The sequence below is a fragment of the Phyllobates terribilis genome, unplaced genomic scaffold (assembly GCF_046119375.1).
Source record: "Phyllobates terribilis strain yellow unplaced genomic scaffold, ASM4611937v1 Scaffold_13__5_contigs__length_258822181, whole genome shotgun sequence".
Taxonomy (NCBI): Eukaryota; Metazoa; Chordata; class Amphibia; order Anura; family Dendrobatidae; genus Phyllobates; species Phyllobates terribilis.
The window spans coordinates 209,886,752-209,903,231 of record NW_027362773.1 but is presented as its reverse complement, the minus strand read 5'-3'; the positions used below and the strand labels follow the sequence as shown (position 1 = coordinate 209,903,231).

The 16,480-nt window shown below is 45.4% G+C and overlaps 1 protein-coding gene across 4 annotated transcripts in view; it reads right to left on the bottom strand.

The window, feature by feature from the left end:
- The window catches only part of ACSF3 (acyl-CoA synthetase family member 3), a 64,450-nt gene that overhangs the window by 22,455 nt on the left and 25,515 nt on the right, over positions 1-16,480 (bottom strand). Inside the window, exon 1 of one of the 4 annotated variants that reach the window (XM_073659188.1) lies at positions 8,850-9,014. The exons of 1 other annotated variant lie outside the window; for it this stretch is intronic. The gene's annotated coding sequence lies outside the window, so the exon portion shown is untranslated. Of the gene's footprint in view, positions 1-2,636; positions 2,863-8,849; positions 9,015-16,480 lie in introns of those variants that run through there. 2 more of the 4 variants (XM_073659189.1, XM_073659186.1) reach the window with 2 other exon arrangements.

Sequence of the window (16,480 nt, the reverse complement as noted above, 5' to 3'; positions counted from 1 at the left end):
GCATGCATGTCTAGTCAGCACATGACCGCATATATGCAAATCGCATACTTGCAGTCACGCACCCGCTGCTCCCGGCACCCGAGAATCCTCACAGAGTGCAGTGCGAGCGATGTGAATATCCACAAGTCTACAGTCACATAGAGTGACTGCAGACTTGTACCCAAAGGCCAGACAACCCTAATTTGCAACTTCTGGCTACATTCCGACTAGACATATCTAACCTTGCTCAATTACCTTGCACTAAGCAAGGCCGTGAATGTCTTGTTGGCATGTGACCGCATGTATGTAAATCTCATACTTGCGGTCACGTGCCTGCCTGCTCCCGGTGCTTGGATTGGAGAATGACTGCAGCTTTGAACCCCAAGCTTGGACAACCTCTTTAATCTTTTATAAAGAATTATACATCCATTCTGAGATTGATAATCAAAGAATTAAAGAAAACAGTTTCATCAGGTCTTAGAGATCTATATAGTAATGTAAGCAGTGTGTATTGTGAAAACTAGTGACCAGAGAGGAATGTATTGATACAGAACCCTGATCCAGCATCAGGTCAGTAGTCCGTTGACGCCAAAAGCGAGTCCTTCAAATCACCTCCTGACTGCCAGCATCACCAAAGACTCTGACAGATAGGAGGTAGTTCACAGGGCTCCCATCCATCCAGCCCACGGACTACTGGCCTGACTGCTGGACCAGGTTCCAATGAATCAATTTGCTTATCTGTACTAGTGAGAGATCAGATTTAAGAGAGATAAATTGATGTCATAGGTGCCAGCTGGCACTGGCTGACTCCCCTCTATACTAAACAATAGTCCCACATTGTACTGGAGGGTCAGGAGGAATAGTGCTGGGCTGAAAACATAGGTGGCCACCCTTGGGATCAGTGCTTACCCCCCAACATGTCAGCGCTGGGTAACACATCTCATTATGTCATGCCATCACATATAGGCAAATGACAGGTTCACTCCATACTGTAATACTATAGAACTGTAGTATACAGTACAAGTGATCATACGAGTGCAGGTTGTAGTCCCCAAATGAGGCTAAAAAACAAATTAAAACTTTGATTAAAAAAAAAAGTTTAAAAAAATATATATATCAAGGTTTAAAGGTGTTGGATCATCTTTCTTCTGCAGTGTTCTGCTCCCCTGGCTCACAACGTCTTGCTTGCTTGGTAAAGGTGCCCTTTATGCTGCAGCTTTGCTTCTGATACATGAGAGACGAGCAGTAGAAAATAGGATTAAAAAAGCTTGTTCTTGAGAATGAAGTTTTTTTTTTAAATAAAGGATAAATTGCAAAGTTGCTTACTTTAAAATCAACTTTGCAATTTTACCCCTTTAATAAGATGAGACAAACCCTTTCAAAGCACCACACCAAATTTTGTTTTTCCAGTGCTGGAGTGGTGCTTTAAATGTAAGTTCCCGGCCATATACTCACCCTCCAGTCTCTACACCGCTCTGGTCCCGCGGCGCCATCTTGTGAGCACAGCTTCTGACGGGTTAAAAGTCATAAGCTCTCAATGCAAGTCTATGGGAGCCAGAACGAGGCTCTCATAGACTTATATTGAAAAGTGACCTACATGAAACACTGGAGCTGCCAGCAAGTCACTTTTCACTGGAGACCGTCGGGAGAAACGCTAGAAATGTATGAAGGCGGCAGCAGGTAAGTATAAGACAGGAGGGAGGGGAATTACATTTAAAGCACCATTCCAGCACTGCAATAAAAATACTAATAATAATAATTTAAAAAAAAAATTTGCTGTGGTGGTGCTTTAAATTACAACCCTTTTACCCCCCAAATAAAAAACGTTTCGTATCGCTATGTCTGTAAAATAATTTAACCAAAATGGCAAACTGCGGAAAAAAAACAACGGATTTTTGTATCAATAAAAAAAACTAAGAATCACACAGCTCCATTGATAGAAAAATAAGAGTTATAGGACTAATGGGAACACAAACAATTTTTTTTTTTTTTTTTTACAAGGTTCTGAAATAACCCCACAAATGAAAAATAAATATGGCATTCGGTACCAGTGTAATCGTACTGATATTTTTACTGCACAATTAATACCGTAAAAAAAAATTAAATGGAGGAATCGCAGGGTTTTTTTTTTGAGGTTTCACCGCACTTGTAATTTATTTTTTACCGTTCAGTACATTATATGGTAAAATAAATGGGGTTGTATAACCAGAAAAATAAAAAGTTATGGCTCTTGGAAAGAAATGGGGAAGAAAACGTAAGCGCAAAAATAAAAAATGGCTGCATCCTGGAGAAGTTAAAGGGATTGTTGGTGCACTGCGTCCCCAGCAAATTGTTTTCTGCCGGCGCCTGCCATTACATTGACTGATAAAGTAATACAGACACAAAAAGCGTTTGCAGGGAAAAAAATACATTATAGATTGTCTCCGGGCAGCGACATGTCGCAATTTGGAGCGCAACTTTTGGTTTAGCTCTATCCTGACACACTGTCACGATACAGGCAGTGAATATGTTATCTATGGGGGGAGGGGAGGGCTTTGATACATGAATAACTGAGCTCATGTCCCTCCTGCCGTATAATAGGCACAGACAGAGAAGGAAGAGCCGCCATATCTACAGCAGAAGAAGACTGACTATTTCTCCACACACACCGCTCTCACCTTGTATTACTAGGGGACAGGTCCGTCACTGCACAGCTCCGCCCGGAAACATGAGCCGAGAACTCATAGTTCTGCCTATCGGAAGAATGCAGGTACTGCATGGCGCTTTCCAACGGGAAAAGCCGTCCTTGTCGAAATTTCCTTCTTACCTGCCCCATATATTATGATAATGTCGTTTCAATTGCAATTTGTATCGTTTTGAGGTGCCACAGCCTCCTGCATGGAAACTGCGGGGGTTGCCCATAGCAACCAATCAGATCGCCGCTTTCATTTTCAGACTTGCTTATTGAGACTGCAAAGTGGAATCTGATTGGTTGCTATAGGCAACTGCTCACTACTTGAGGCCCAGCTAAATTTGACATTTTCTTTAGACATGCACAGTTGTGTGTCACATTGCATCTAATCACTGTGGCCATGGCACTGTCATTATTACCCCCTTTTTCCCTCATTAAAATTAATAATAAAAGAAAATTAAAAGCATAGTTAATGTCTCCGTGTCTGTAAATGTCAAATCCATAAAAATATTACATTAATGAACCCATACGGTATAAAGAAAAAAATCAACATGCTGGAATTGTGATTTTTTTCAGTCACCATTGCTCCCCCTAAAAATATATATAATATAAACAATCAATTTGTCATGTACCCCAAATTGATGTCAATTAAATTGTTAGCTCGCCTCGTCAAAATCAAGTCCTGATAGAAGCAGCTACGTTGACGGAAAAATAAAAATGTTACATGATTTCGAAAATGGAGACGGGAACTAAAATGTATTTTTTTATACAAACTTCTGATTTTTTTTTTCGCCACTTAATTAAAAAAAGTAATTATGCAAGATTGCTATTGCCATAATTGTACTGACCATTATCGTGATCGCTACCAGATCATTTTTACTGCACAATGAATACCATAAAATTAAAAAAAAGAAAATATTGGTAGAATTGCATTTTTTTTTCACCATTTCATCCCACTTGGATTTTTTTTCCCGTTTTCCAATACATTGAAAGGTAAAATGAAAGATTTCATCCAAAACGACAACTTGTCCCGTAAAAAAAAAATAGCCCTATTACCGAAAAATGTAAAAAAAAAGTTATGGCTCTTGGAAAAGAAGGGAGCAAAAATGAAAAAATTGCCCAATTCTTAAGGGGTTAAAGAGGTATTCTCATCTACTATATAGGGTTTCCATCAGACAAATAATAAAGGGCTGATAGATGAGGGTCTCACGGGTTTTTGGGCCCTCATCTCGTGCCACTGTGAGTGGAGAGGTGGCCACACATACAGTACAGACCAAAAGTTTGGACACACCTTCTCATTTAAAGATTTTTCTGTATTTTCATGACTGAAAATTGTACATTCACACTGAAGGCATCAAAACTATGAATTAACACATGTGGAATTATATACTTAACAAAAAGTGTGAAACAACTGAAAATATGTCTTATATTCTAGGTTCTTCAAAGTAGCCACCTTTTGCTTTGATGACTGCTTTGCACACTCTTGGCATTCTCTTGATGAGCTTCAAGACGTAGCTCATCAAGAGAATGCCAAGAGTGTGCAAAGCAGTCATCAAAGCAAAAGGTGGCTACTTTGAAGAACCTAGAATATAAGACATATTTTCAGTTGTTTCACACTTTTTTGTTAAGTATATAATTCCACATGTGTTAATTCATAGTTTTGATGCCTTCAGTGTGAATGTACAATTTTCGTAATCATGAAAATACAGAAAAATCTTTAAATGAGAAGGTGTGTCCAAACTTGGTCTGTACTGTACGTTACTGTCTTCATTACCTTTTTTAGGGTATTTCAAAATAATTGAGCAAACACACTGAGCAATTTTTGAACCCTCATAGAAGTGAAACATGCACGCGGAGCCAACTTTTCATTGACACGGATCGGTATGGGACCCGCACCTGTCAGACATTTATCAATGTAGTAAAGCAGCTTTCCAATATAAAATGAATACGAGCCACAACCCCATTATCAGTATTTGGTCAGTATTCGGTCAGTATTTTTTCTCAGGAGTGGCAGCCAAAACCAGGTGAGGAACAATCAGAGAAAAGGTATAATAGAAACAAGTCACCAATTCTGCATTTATCACTCACTCCTGGTTTTGGCTCCCACTCCTGAGAAAAAATACTGACCGAATACTGATAGTGGGGCCGTGGCCTTACTCCCATTATCTGCAGGAGTGATTGTGTCAGTGGATTACCACATTTTCTCTATATAAAATATCCAATTCACACTTGCAGATACAGCCAACACAGCAGGGGCTACGATATTCCATCTACCCAGGGTTACCAACTTGACTTTTTATTTTTTTCTGGACAGCTTGTCAAAAAATCACTGTAAGTAGCAAAAAAGATGTGCATGCAGCAATTTTAGGGGGTGCAGGCTGGACTGGATAATTCCAAAGATCCTAGTATTAAAAACAGCCGCACTCTCATATGGTTGCAAATAGTGTACAGTTTATTGAATAACTAATGTTCACCACACCGTGGTATAATATTATTTTATAAATTATATTTTTTCTCGTAGCGATGTTTGACAAAGACCCAGGATTGAGTCTAAACGTCACGACGTATCGCTTCTAATATTATTCCACGGTGTGGTGAACATTAGTTATTTAATAAACTCTACACTGTTTGCAACTATATGAGCGTGCAGCTGTTTTTTAATATAAAAAAATCATGGGCAGACAAAAAATTTTATGGACACATTGGAAAATCATAATAAATAATTATGATTATAAGTGATCAATATCTACAGTCCATAATTCCGATATGAAGACATCAGCTACATTCACTGTGAACTGTAAGACAATGATAATTACAGTCAAAATAATCTGTATAAATTTCTTTTAAAAAAATCATTGACGCCTTAAATTATTTTACGGACAGATTAAAAAAAGTGCCCTATTTTTACAGACTGTCCTGGAATTTTCTGGACAGTTTTCAACCCTTCATCCACCCGTCTACCACGAGAACCCTTCCACACATCACCTTTGTTATGTCGTGCTGAATCATTGTATCTAGAGTTACCAAAGTCTATAATCCAGACCTCATTCATGGAGTATAGGCCACTGTGTACTACAGTCTGTAGTCCAAAGGATAGACAGGGTTGCCCCAGTAAATTCTAGGTGCTCCAACAGTTCAAGTAATGGTATTTTAGTAAAGAAGTTTTAATATTAATTACTTAGGGGTCAGAGGCCACTACCACCAAAGCTTGCAGTAGGATTCACAGCCCCTACACAATGTCGAAAAGAATGTCAGGAGTCAGTACGCCACACATCCGATATTAATGGCTCATCCAAGGGATAGGTCATCAATGTGGAAAACCCATTCAAGTAATTCAGTAACATTTTCTGCAAAAATAACCCTACACTATAAAATTCATGGCGCTTACACTTATGCAATATAGCGTGATATATGTTTTATATTTATTGTTCCGCCTTTTCTCCCCATTGTATTGTTCTGATAATTGCTATCATCCTTCATATCAAAATTATTAAACCACTGACGTGAACTTTTTCTATAGTCAGTAATTTTTACATCTCTCTAGTTTGCAGATCATTTGGACTTGCAAATGACTTTGGAGGCAAGTGATAATAAAATGAATCCAGTGTTTTCAGTAAAATATCTGAAGTGAATAGCTGAGAATGTTGGACATCATTTTAAAGCCTCATTCAAACGTCTGTAAAACACAGTCCGAGTACTGACTGCATTGTATGAACCGGCCACGGGTCTCCAGTTCTGAACTTGACAGCCTCATATATGCCAACTAGGCTGTCAAGTCGAAGTCAGGAGACCCCCAGCCCATCTGTACATCACGGTCCGTACTCAGACTGTGTTTCATGGAATTCTGATTGAGGTTTTACTTTGCAGCACCAAAAATGGTTGGATCCATCAGCAGGAGCCCAATGTATTAGGAAGCCTTTAAGCCCCCATACACATTAGACTAATGTCATCCAAACTCACCGATATCGACAGGTTTGGCCAACAATATAATGTATATGGGGGACCTGGACAATTGATTATCGTGGGGGGAGTTAAGCATCCATCATGTCCGATTTCAGATTGCCAAACATTTTTTTCTTCCGGAGATATGCCGCCGGCACACATGTTTGGCAGTCAGCCATGATGACTGCCAGCTGAACAATTGACCAAACTATTGGCCAAACCATCGTTCAGCCGACAGCCATCTAAAGTGTATAGTGGGCTTTAGGAAGGCGGTCAACTTTGTGGTATGTTTTTCTGAAAGGAAACATAGTGAACAAGTTAAAAACATTGAAATAGGGTAGAAGTCGAAGCCGATGGCATGATGGTGAAAATTGTCCGATCCAATGGTTTGAATGCGCCAGTCTTCTAATTCATAAATAATGGAAATATTGCAGGTTTATATTGCATTCAGCTATTAATTTCAATGGAAACATTTGTTCATACTTACCCCATACACAAAAATACCTTCATTTCATAGGTATTTTGAGACTCCCCAACTCCAGCTGCTCCCAGTGGGGATGCCAGGCTTTTCCCAGTCCTAGACATGTGTAACAATATGGAAACCTGGTTGAGAATAGGGAACCATGTGAGTGCCATAGCGTGTGTCATCAGCAGATGAGCAAGCACTTGGCACAGCACACCACTTTCTAAGATGACAATCCACTTGGCACGCAGAACACGTCGGGCACATCTGCCTCTTCCGATAGCAGCTGCGCCATGTGTTGGCACACACAAATATGTGTGGTGTTATTATCTCAGCACGGATGATTGTGTCACCTACCTGTAGCTTTCGATTACTGTCTTCCTTATGTAAACATTGCATAAGTATACACGCCCGTCCTTATGCTGATAACATTAGGTGATAGAACAGCTGCAATGATTTTCCCAAGACTGATTGAACCTACCAGTACCGCTGTCTGGGGCTCTCAGCGAGGCCGACATGCACCTCTCATATGTACAACTACTGAGACTCACTGGTGGGAGGACTGTAGACTTGAGAATATCAAAAGCCAGGTGAGAATCTTCAAGGACATTGCAATGACTGCCAAAGGGAACATTTGTGAACTTTCAAGGCATTGCTTTTATTTAGTTGCAGAATGGATGACTATGTACCCCTTTCCAGTATGAAATAAGATATACAAACCCCATTTGTCATCTCAAAATCTACTATAACCCTAGTGGTGCATTTAGCGATCGGTCACTTACTACCTATCCTATTACTTAATAGATGAGAGCACCAGTGATCAGTCACTTACTACCTATCATATTATCTAATAGATGGGACCACCAGCAATCAGTCACTTATTACCTATCCTATTACCGAATAGATGAGACCACCAGAGATCAGTCACTTACTACCTATCCTATTACCTATTAGACAAGACCACCAGCGATCAGTCACTTACTACCTATCCTATTACCTAATAGACAAGACCATCAGAGATCAGTCACTTACTACCTATCCTATTACCTAATAGATGGAAACACCAGTTATCAGTCACTTATTATCTATCCTATTACCTAATAAATGAGACCACCAGCGATCAGTCACTTACTACCTATCCTATTACCTAATAGATGGAACCACCAGCGATCAGTCACTTACTACCTATCCTATTACCTAATAGATGGGACCACCAGTGATCAGGCACTTACTACCTATCCTATTACCTAATAGATGGAAACACCAGTTATCAGTCACTTATTATCTATCCTATTACCTAATAGATGAGACCACCAGTGATCAGTCACTTACTACCTATCCTATTATCTAATAGATGGGACCACCAGTGATCAGTTGTAGCGTCAGCGTCTCTGCCTCCTGCCGGGCAGAGACGCCAATCCCCTCACCGCCGCGCTCCCGGTCCGGCGTCCTCCAGCTCCCCTGCTGCTACCCAGGGTGCGTGCACCACGCACAGTCTCCTGGGCACTGTACTTAGGGCGTGCACTCCCTCTCTCTTAAAGGGGCCGCGCGCAGTCCTAAAGATTCCCCGGCCAATGGCTGGGGGACTACTCCTATTTAAAGCACCTCCTCCAAAATGGAGGTGCCTGTGCAAGGTTGCTGTTTGTGTGCTAACACTCTCCTCAGCCCTCAGGTTCCAGTGCACGTCAGCCTGTCTATCAGCCGTGCCCGCCAGCCTGTCTACCTGCCTAGCCCGCCTGCTTGCCTACCCGCATCACCTGTCAGTCTACCGGCCGTGCCCACCTGCTTGCCTACCCGTATCACCTGTCTGTCTACCGGCCGTGCTCATCTGCTGTACTTGTCAGCTTCAGCCATCTGACCCGTGGGAGTCGCCTGCTCTCACACAAGGTCGGTCCCAGAGTGGCATCTGGTTCACCTTCCCGGTCCCTCCTTGGTTTACGGAGTCGACTAAGCTGCCGTGTGGCCAGGGTTGGTCCGGGTAGGCACTTAGTTACGCCCCTCTAGTCCCTCCTTGCATCACAGCACACTGTTAGAACCTTGCTCTTAGGTTTTTTTTTCCTTTGCTGGTCACATGACCTTGTTGGCCTATTTAATCCTGCTCCGCCCTTCTGGCTTTGCTGGACTTCATTGTTTAACTACTTTCTAGCTAGCCTGTGCTCTGTATCTAACTCTGTTAGTTTGCTTGGTCTACGGACCTCTTTGTTCTATATATTTTGTTTGTTCGTCTGTCTGCTACTATTTCTGTTAGGAGGTGTCCCATTTTCCTCCCAGTCCTTAGTACTTGTAGGGATTCCTTCCCCACATCTATAGGTCTCCGTACAGACTAGCTTAGGACTTTAGCAGGTCTGATCGCAGGATCAGGTCCCCTGTTACATCGTAGGGTTTAAGCTGAGTTCTATCGTAGGGACAGATCTCCTCTCTTTCCTTAGCTCTGGTAGCAGAACATAACACACAGAGGTTCCACCACACGGATCCGTAATAGTTTGCACAGGCCATGGAATCCGGTGGCTCCCAGCAGGCTCCTTCGCTCTCAGACCTGTACCAAGAGGTCTCTCGCCAGAGATCCCAACAGGATACTATCCTGTCCTATCGGCGGACAGTCAACTCCCGTCTGGATGCGCTGTTCACCCCGACTGTGTCCGCCTCTCACCGAGCGGCACCCGCTTCGACGACCACTCAACCCAGTGGCGCTGTGGCACCCAGCTTTGGACCCCGGCTTTCTGCGCCTCCACGTTTTGGTGGTGACCCTGTCCTATGTCGGGGCTTCATAAATCAGTGCACCCTGCACTTTGAACTCCTGGCACACCAGTTCACCTCCAACCGGGCCAAGGTGGCATTCATCATGTCTCACCTCACCGGAGAGGCGTTGGCGCGGCTTAACCCTCTGTGGGAGAGAGGGGATCCTCTGGTGTCCAATCTCCAGGCCTTCCTCGTGGCTTTCCGGAAGGTGTTCGATGAACCTGGACGAAAATTTTCTACTGCCTCCTCACTTCTCCGACTCCGCCAAGGGAGTCTCTCTGTGGGACAGTATGCCTTGCGTTTCCAAACCCTCGCCTCTGAACTTGCCTGGAACAATGAGGCTCTGGTGTCCACCTTTTGGGAGGGCCTTTCCGGACGGATCAAGGATGAGCTAGCCGGTCGCGACATACCTCCCTTCCTGGAAGAACTGGTGTCATTGGCTACCCGGATTGACATCCGTTTTCTGGAGCTTTCTAAGGAGACGACCCGTGAGAGAAGAACTCTGCGCCTCACTCCAACCTTCCTACGTCCAGTCTCGCAACCAGCATTCCCCCGGGTGTCTTCTCCAAAGTCAATGCAGATTGACCAAGTTAAGATGGTCAAGTCTTGCCAGGAGACCCGCCGTGCCGAAGGGAGTTGCTTCTACTGTGGCAATATAGAGCATCAGATCCGCTCCTGCCCGGTGAGACCGGGAAACTCCAGTGTCTAGGACCGCTCTGAGAGGTCGGCCTAGGCAAGAGTTCTTCCTCTCCGCCCTTGACTCTGTCCGTTTCTGTTACCAGTGGTGAGACCCGCTTCTTCGAGACTGCCTATCTGGATTCTGGAGCCGCTGGGAATCTCATTCAACAGGCCGTTGTGGAGCGTTTTCAGATTCCTACCATACGTCCGGCTGATCCTTTAGCGGTTTCCTCTGTGGATGGAAAGCTTCTCTCTGAAACCATCTTTTTTGTCACTGAGCCTGTAACTCTTCAGGTGGGAATGCTGCACTCAGAGAGGATCTCCTTTCACGTCCTGTCCGGTCTCTCTCATCCCCTCTTGCTTGGCCTGCCTTGGTTACAGAGACATGAGTCCGTCCTGAATTGGAGCTCGGGGGAGATGCTCCGTTGGGGTCAGGAATGCCATAAGTCCTGTCTGGTACCAGTTCGTCCAGCTCGACCCCCGTCTACTCCTGCTAACCTACTTGGCCTGCCGGCACCCTACTGGTCATATGCGGACGTCTTTGATAAAAAGGAGGCAGAAACACTACCACCTCATAGGCCGTATGATTGCCTCATTGACCTAATACCTGGTGCTTCACCTCCTCACGGGCGAATCTACCACTTGTCGCTGGCCGAGACCTGTGCTATGTCTGAATACATAGAAGAGAATCTTGCTAGGGAATTTATCCAAAAATCCACCTCTCCGGCTGGAGCAGGATTCTTCTTCGTCAAAAAGAAAGATGGCTCTCTTCGTCCTTGTATCGACTATAGGGGCCTAAACCAGATTACCATCAAAAATAAGTACCCGCTGCCTCTCATCTCGGAGCTGTTTGACTGCCTAAAAGGCGCAAAGATCTTCACTAAGCTCGATCTTTGTGGGGCGTACAATCTGGTCCGGATTCGCCAGGGAGACGAGTGGAAGACGGCATTCAACACTCGGGATGGTCACTATGAATACTGCATGATGCCCTTCGGTCTCTGTAATGCTCCAGTCTTCTTCCAGGAGTTAGTAAATTACATCTTCCGAGATCTCCTGTATTCCTGCGTGGTGGTGTACCTGGACGATATCTTGGTGTTCTCCCCTGATCTGCCCTCTCACCGGAGGGATGTGCGTCAGGTCCTACTGAGGCTCTGGAGGAATCGCCTGTATTCTAAGTACGAGAAATGCCTCTTTGAGCAGACCTCACTACCATTTCTGGGGTATATCATCTCTGAGACCGGGCTGCAGATGGATCCCGAGAAGGTGTCTGCCATCCTAAAGTGGCCCCAACCTGAGGGGTTGAAGGCTATTCAGCTTTTTCTGGGTTTCGCTAACTATTACCGCCTCTTCATTCCTCATTTCTCCTCCCGGACTGCTCCTATCTCTGCTCTCACCCGTAAAGGTGCAAATCCCAGGGAATGGACTTCCGAGGCGGAGAATGCCTTTGTCTCTCTTAAACAAGCCTTCTAATCCGCTCCTGTGTTACATCGGCCTGATTGCAATAAACAGTTCTGCCTGGAGGTTGATACCTCTTCCTCCGGGGCCGGAGCAGTGCTCATCCAGAAATCCTCGTCCGGGATAATGGTGACCTGCGGCTTCTTCTCCAAACTCTTCTCTCCGTCCGAGCGCAATCACTCCATAAAAGATCGAGAACTGCTGGTCTGACCATAAAAACCTTGCTTATTTGCAGACCGCCCAAAGACTAAACCTGCGTCAGGCCAGATGGTCTTTGTTCTTTGCTCGATTCTGCTTCACTCTTCATTACCGCCCAGCAGACCAGAACATTAAAGCCGACGCTCTATCCCGCTCATTTTTGCCCATCGACCAAGAGGAGGAGCAGCTACACATCATTGACCCCTCTAGAATAATGACTGTTGATCCCTTCGATCTGTCTCATCTACCTCCTGGTAAGACCTATGTAGCGGATCAGGATCGGAAGAGGGTCTTACTCTGGGGTTATTCATCCAAACTGGCTCGTCATGCCAGCCAGAGGAAGACGCTTCTACTCATTGCCCGACATTATTGGTGGCCCTCCCTCCGCAAGGATGTTGCGGATTTTGTCGCAGCTTGTTCCTCTTGAGCCCGTAACAAGATACCTAGGCACCTTCCAGCCGATCGCCTTCTCCCTCTTCCCGTCCCTTCCGCTCCATGGCAACATATTGCAATGGATTTCATCACGGATCTTCCTGTATCGGCCGGTTGTACTGTCATTTGGGTGGTCGCCGACCGCTTCTCCAAGATGGCTCACTTCATCCCTCTGCCTGGTCTCCCGTCCGCACCTGTGCTGGCTAAGGACTTCATCCGTCACATCTTCCGTCTCCACGACTTACCCCTCCCTCCACATTGTCTCGGACCAAGGAGTTCAGTTCACTTCCCGCTTCTGGAGAGCCAGGTGCAAGCTGCTGGATGTCTCTTTGGATTTTTCTTCTGCCTATCATCCTCAGTCCAATGGTCAAGTGGAACGGATCAATCAGATCCTTACCAGTTTTCTTCGACATTTTGTCAACGCTCACCATAACGATTGGGTTGAGCTCCTGCCCTGGGCCGAGTTCTCCTATAAAAACCACGAGAGCGAGTCTTATTCTAAATCCCTGTTCTTTGTGGTCTACGGTCAACACCCTCGGATTCCGTTTCCCGTCTCCTCTTCAGTGGACAATCCTGCCGCGGAGTCTCTGGCCAGCGAATTTTCTGCTATTTGGGAAGACACTAGATCTGCACTTTTTCAGTCCTCTGAGCGGATGAAGAAAGATGCTGATAAAAGACGTCTGCATCCCCCTCAATTCCGTCCGGGAGACAAGGTGTGGCTTTCCTCCAAATATGTTCGTCTCAAGATACCTTACTATAAGTTGGGTCCGCAGTTCATTGGTCCGTTCGAGGTTCTGAACCAAATCAATCCCGTGGCTTACAAGCTGAAACTCCCGGTCACCTTACGGATTCCCAACTGCTTTCATGTATCCCTACTCAAACCTGTTGTCCTTAATTCTTTCTCCGACGATCTAGGTGCCACTCCTGCTCCAGTCTCCGATGAGGACGTCTTTAAGGTAGAAAACATTTTGGCCACCAAGAGGGTAAGAGGAAAGACCTTCTTTCTTGTGGATTGGAAGGGGTTTGGCCCTGAGGAGAGGTCTTGGGAACCCAAGGAGAACATTCATGCCCCTCATCTTCTTAAAAAATTTCTTGCGGGCCTAAAGAAGAGGGGGCGTAAAGGGGGGGTACTGTAGCATCAGCGTCTCTGCCTCCTGCCGGGCAGAGACGCTGTTCCCCTCACCGCCGCGGTCCTGGTCCAGCGCCCCTGCTGCTGCCATTGGCCGTCCTATAGAGTCCCCAGCCAATGGCCGGAGGACTTCCCCTATATTAGGCACCTCCTCCAATATGGAGGTGCCTGTGCAAGGTTGTTGTTCCATGTGCTAACACTTGCTTCAGCCCTCAGGTCCCGCTGCCTGTCAGTCCTGCCCACCAGTCTGTCTACAGTCCTGCCCGCCAGTCTGTCTATAGTTCTGCCAGCCTGCTTACCTGGAAGCACCTGCCAGTTACCTGCCGTGCCCACCAGCCTACCTACTAGGAGCACCTGCCTGTTACCTGTCGTGTCCGCCTGCTTGCCTACCCGGAGCACCCGTCTGGCTATCTGCCTAACCAGCCTGCTTATCCACCCGGACCACCCGTCAGCCTTCCTGCCGTGCTCATTCGCTGTACCAGTCAGTTCCTGCCATCTGACCCATGGGAGTCACCTGCCCTCACACAAGGTCAGTCCCAGAATGGCACCTGGTCCACCTGCTCGGTTCCTCCCTGGTTCACGGAGTCGATTGAGCCGCCGTGCGACCTTTGTCAGGCCGAGTAGGCACTTAGTCACGCCCCTCTGGTCCCTCCTTGCACCGAAACACAGAGGTTCCACCACCTGGATCCGTAACACAAGGTTGTTGTTTGTGTGCTAACACTCTCCTCAGCCCTCAGGTTCCAGTGCCCGCCAGCCTGTCTATCAGCCATGCCCGCCTGCCAGTCTTTCAGCCATGCCCGCCTGCCAGTCTTTCAGCCGTGCCCGCCAGCCTGTCTGCCTGCCAAGCCCGCCTGCTTGCTTACCCACATCACCTGTCAGTCTACCGGCCGTGCCCACCTGCTTGCCTACCCATATCACCTGTCTGTCTACCGGCCGTGCTCATCTGCTGTACCTGTCAGCTTCAGCCATCTGACCCGTGGGAGTCGCCTGCTCTCACACAAGGTCGGTCCCAGAGTGGCACCTGGTTCACCTTCCCGGTCCTTCCTTGGTTCACGGAGTCGACTAAGCCGCCGTGTGGCCAGGGTCGGTCCGGGTAGGGTCTTAGTTACGCCCTTCTGGTCCCTCCTTGCATCACAGCACAGAGGTTCCACCACCCGGACCCGTAACATCGGTCACTTATTACCTATTCTATTACCTAACAGATGAGAGAACCAGCGAGCAGTCACTTACTACCTATCCTATTATCTAATAGATGGAAACACCAGTTATCAGTCACTTATTATCTATCCGATTACCTAATAAATGGGACCACCAGCGATCAGTCACTTACTACCTATCCTATTATCTAATAGATGGAAACACCAGTTATCAGTCACTTATTATCTATCCTATTACCTAATAGATGGGAACACCAGAGATCGGTCACTTACTTCCTATCCTATTACCTAATAGATGAGACCACCAATGATCAGTCACTTACTACCTATCCTATTACCTAATAGATGAGACCACCAGCAATCAGTCACTTACTACCTATCCTCTGGATAGGTGATAAGCTGTAATTCTCAGTCACCCCTTTAGGTAATAAGGGAATTTCTCACTTCACAAGATTTACCAAAGCATCTGTGCAGTTTTGTGAGACCCCCTCAAGCTTTCCGGGTCCATCATGACAATTGTCAGTTATGTTCCACCTCACATGTAAACTGGGAACGCACAAACAATATTTCCATGGTTTTTTTTCATAGCGTTATAGGGTTTTTGACAATTTCTTATGTCTCCTGATGGGTCTTAGTCCAGACTCGTCTGCCAACTACTGCTTCTCCAATATCCTTTAAGTCAAAATCTTGCAAATGCTATTGGCTTAAATAGAGTCCCCACCTAAAGATAATGCAGGTTAGAAGGTAGTAAACTAATATGCACTTGACATTCTTACATATTTTTGCATTTTGACTAAAAGGTAGCGTTGAAAAAATATATATATATTTTTTCAATTGCAAAAAAATTATCAGAATATCCTTGTGAATTTTGTGCTGCCATCTAGTGGCTGAAACCAGCATAATATACCTGTACAAGTTTAGTTTTGCAACTTTTTCTGAATATTAAAACTGGTTACAACATAAATATATTTGTTCTACATCTTTTTAGAATGCCTTTTATTTTTGCAACTTTTAAGTAAAAATTCAATCATAAATATGTTGTACTTCACATGAAAACTCCAAAAATTGCCCTGCTGTCAGATGTTGGGGTATAGATGGATTGAGCATGGGTTATTTCATCATTATGCCCAATCCTTTGTAAGTCTCCATCAGAGGTTAATGGCAGCTGCTCCTTCCTGTAGAGAGCAGAAACCGAGAGAGCAAGGATATCTTATGTGTATCACAATTCTCCTCTGATGTCACATGTCGTGGTATAGATTGATTGGGCATGTTGGATTTCAGTATGCCCCCTCCTTTGTTCTAAAGGGAGATAAGTCTCCATCAGAGGTTTCTGCCAGCCACTTTATTTGTGTTTATAAACGAGCGTGCAAGGGTATCTGATGTGTATGGGGGTATCCAAATCCTCATCTGTTGTCAGATGTGGGGGGATAGATGGATTGGGCATGGCGGATTTTATCATTCCCAAGGTCGGCCAGGTCAGGAGACCTGCAGCCAGTCCGTGCATTGCGGTCTGATCTCAGCCAGGTCGGGAGAGCTGCAACCAGTCCGTGCATTGCGGTCCGATGTCGGCCAGGTCAGGAGAGTTGCAACCAGTCCATGCATTGCAGTCCGATCTCAGCCAGGTCAGGAGAGCTGCA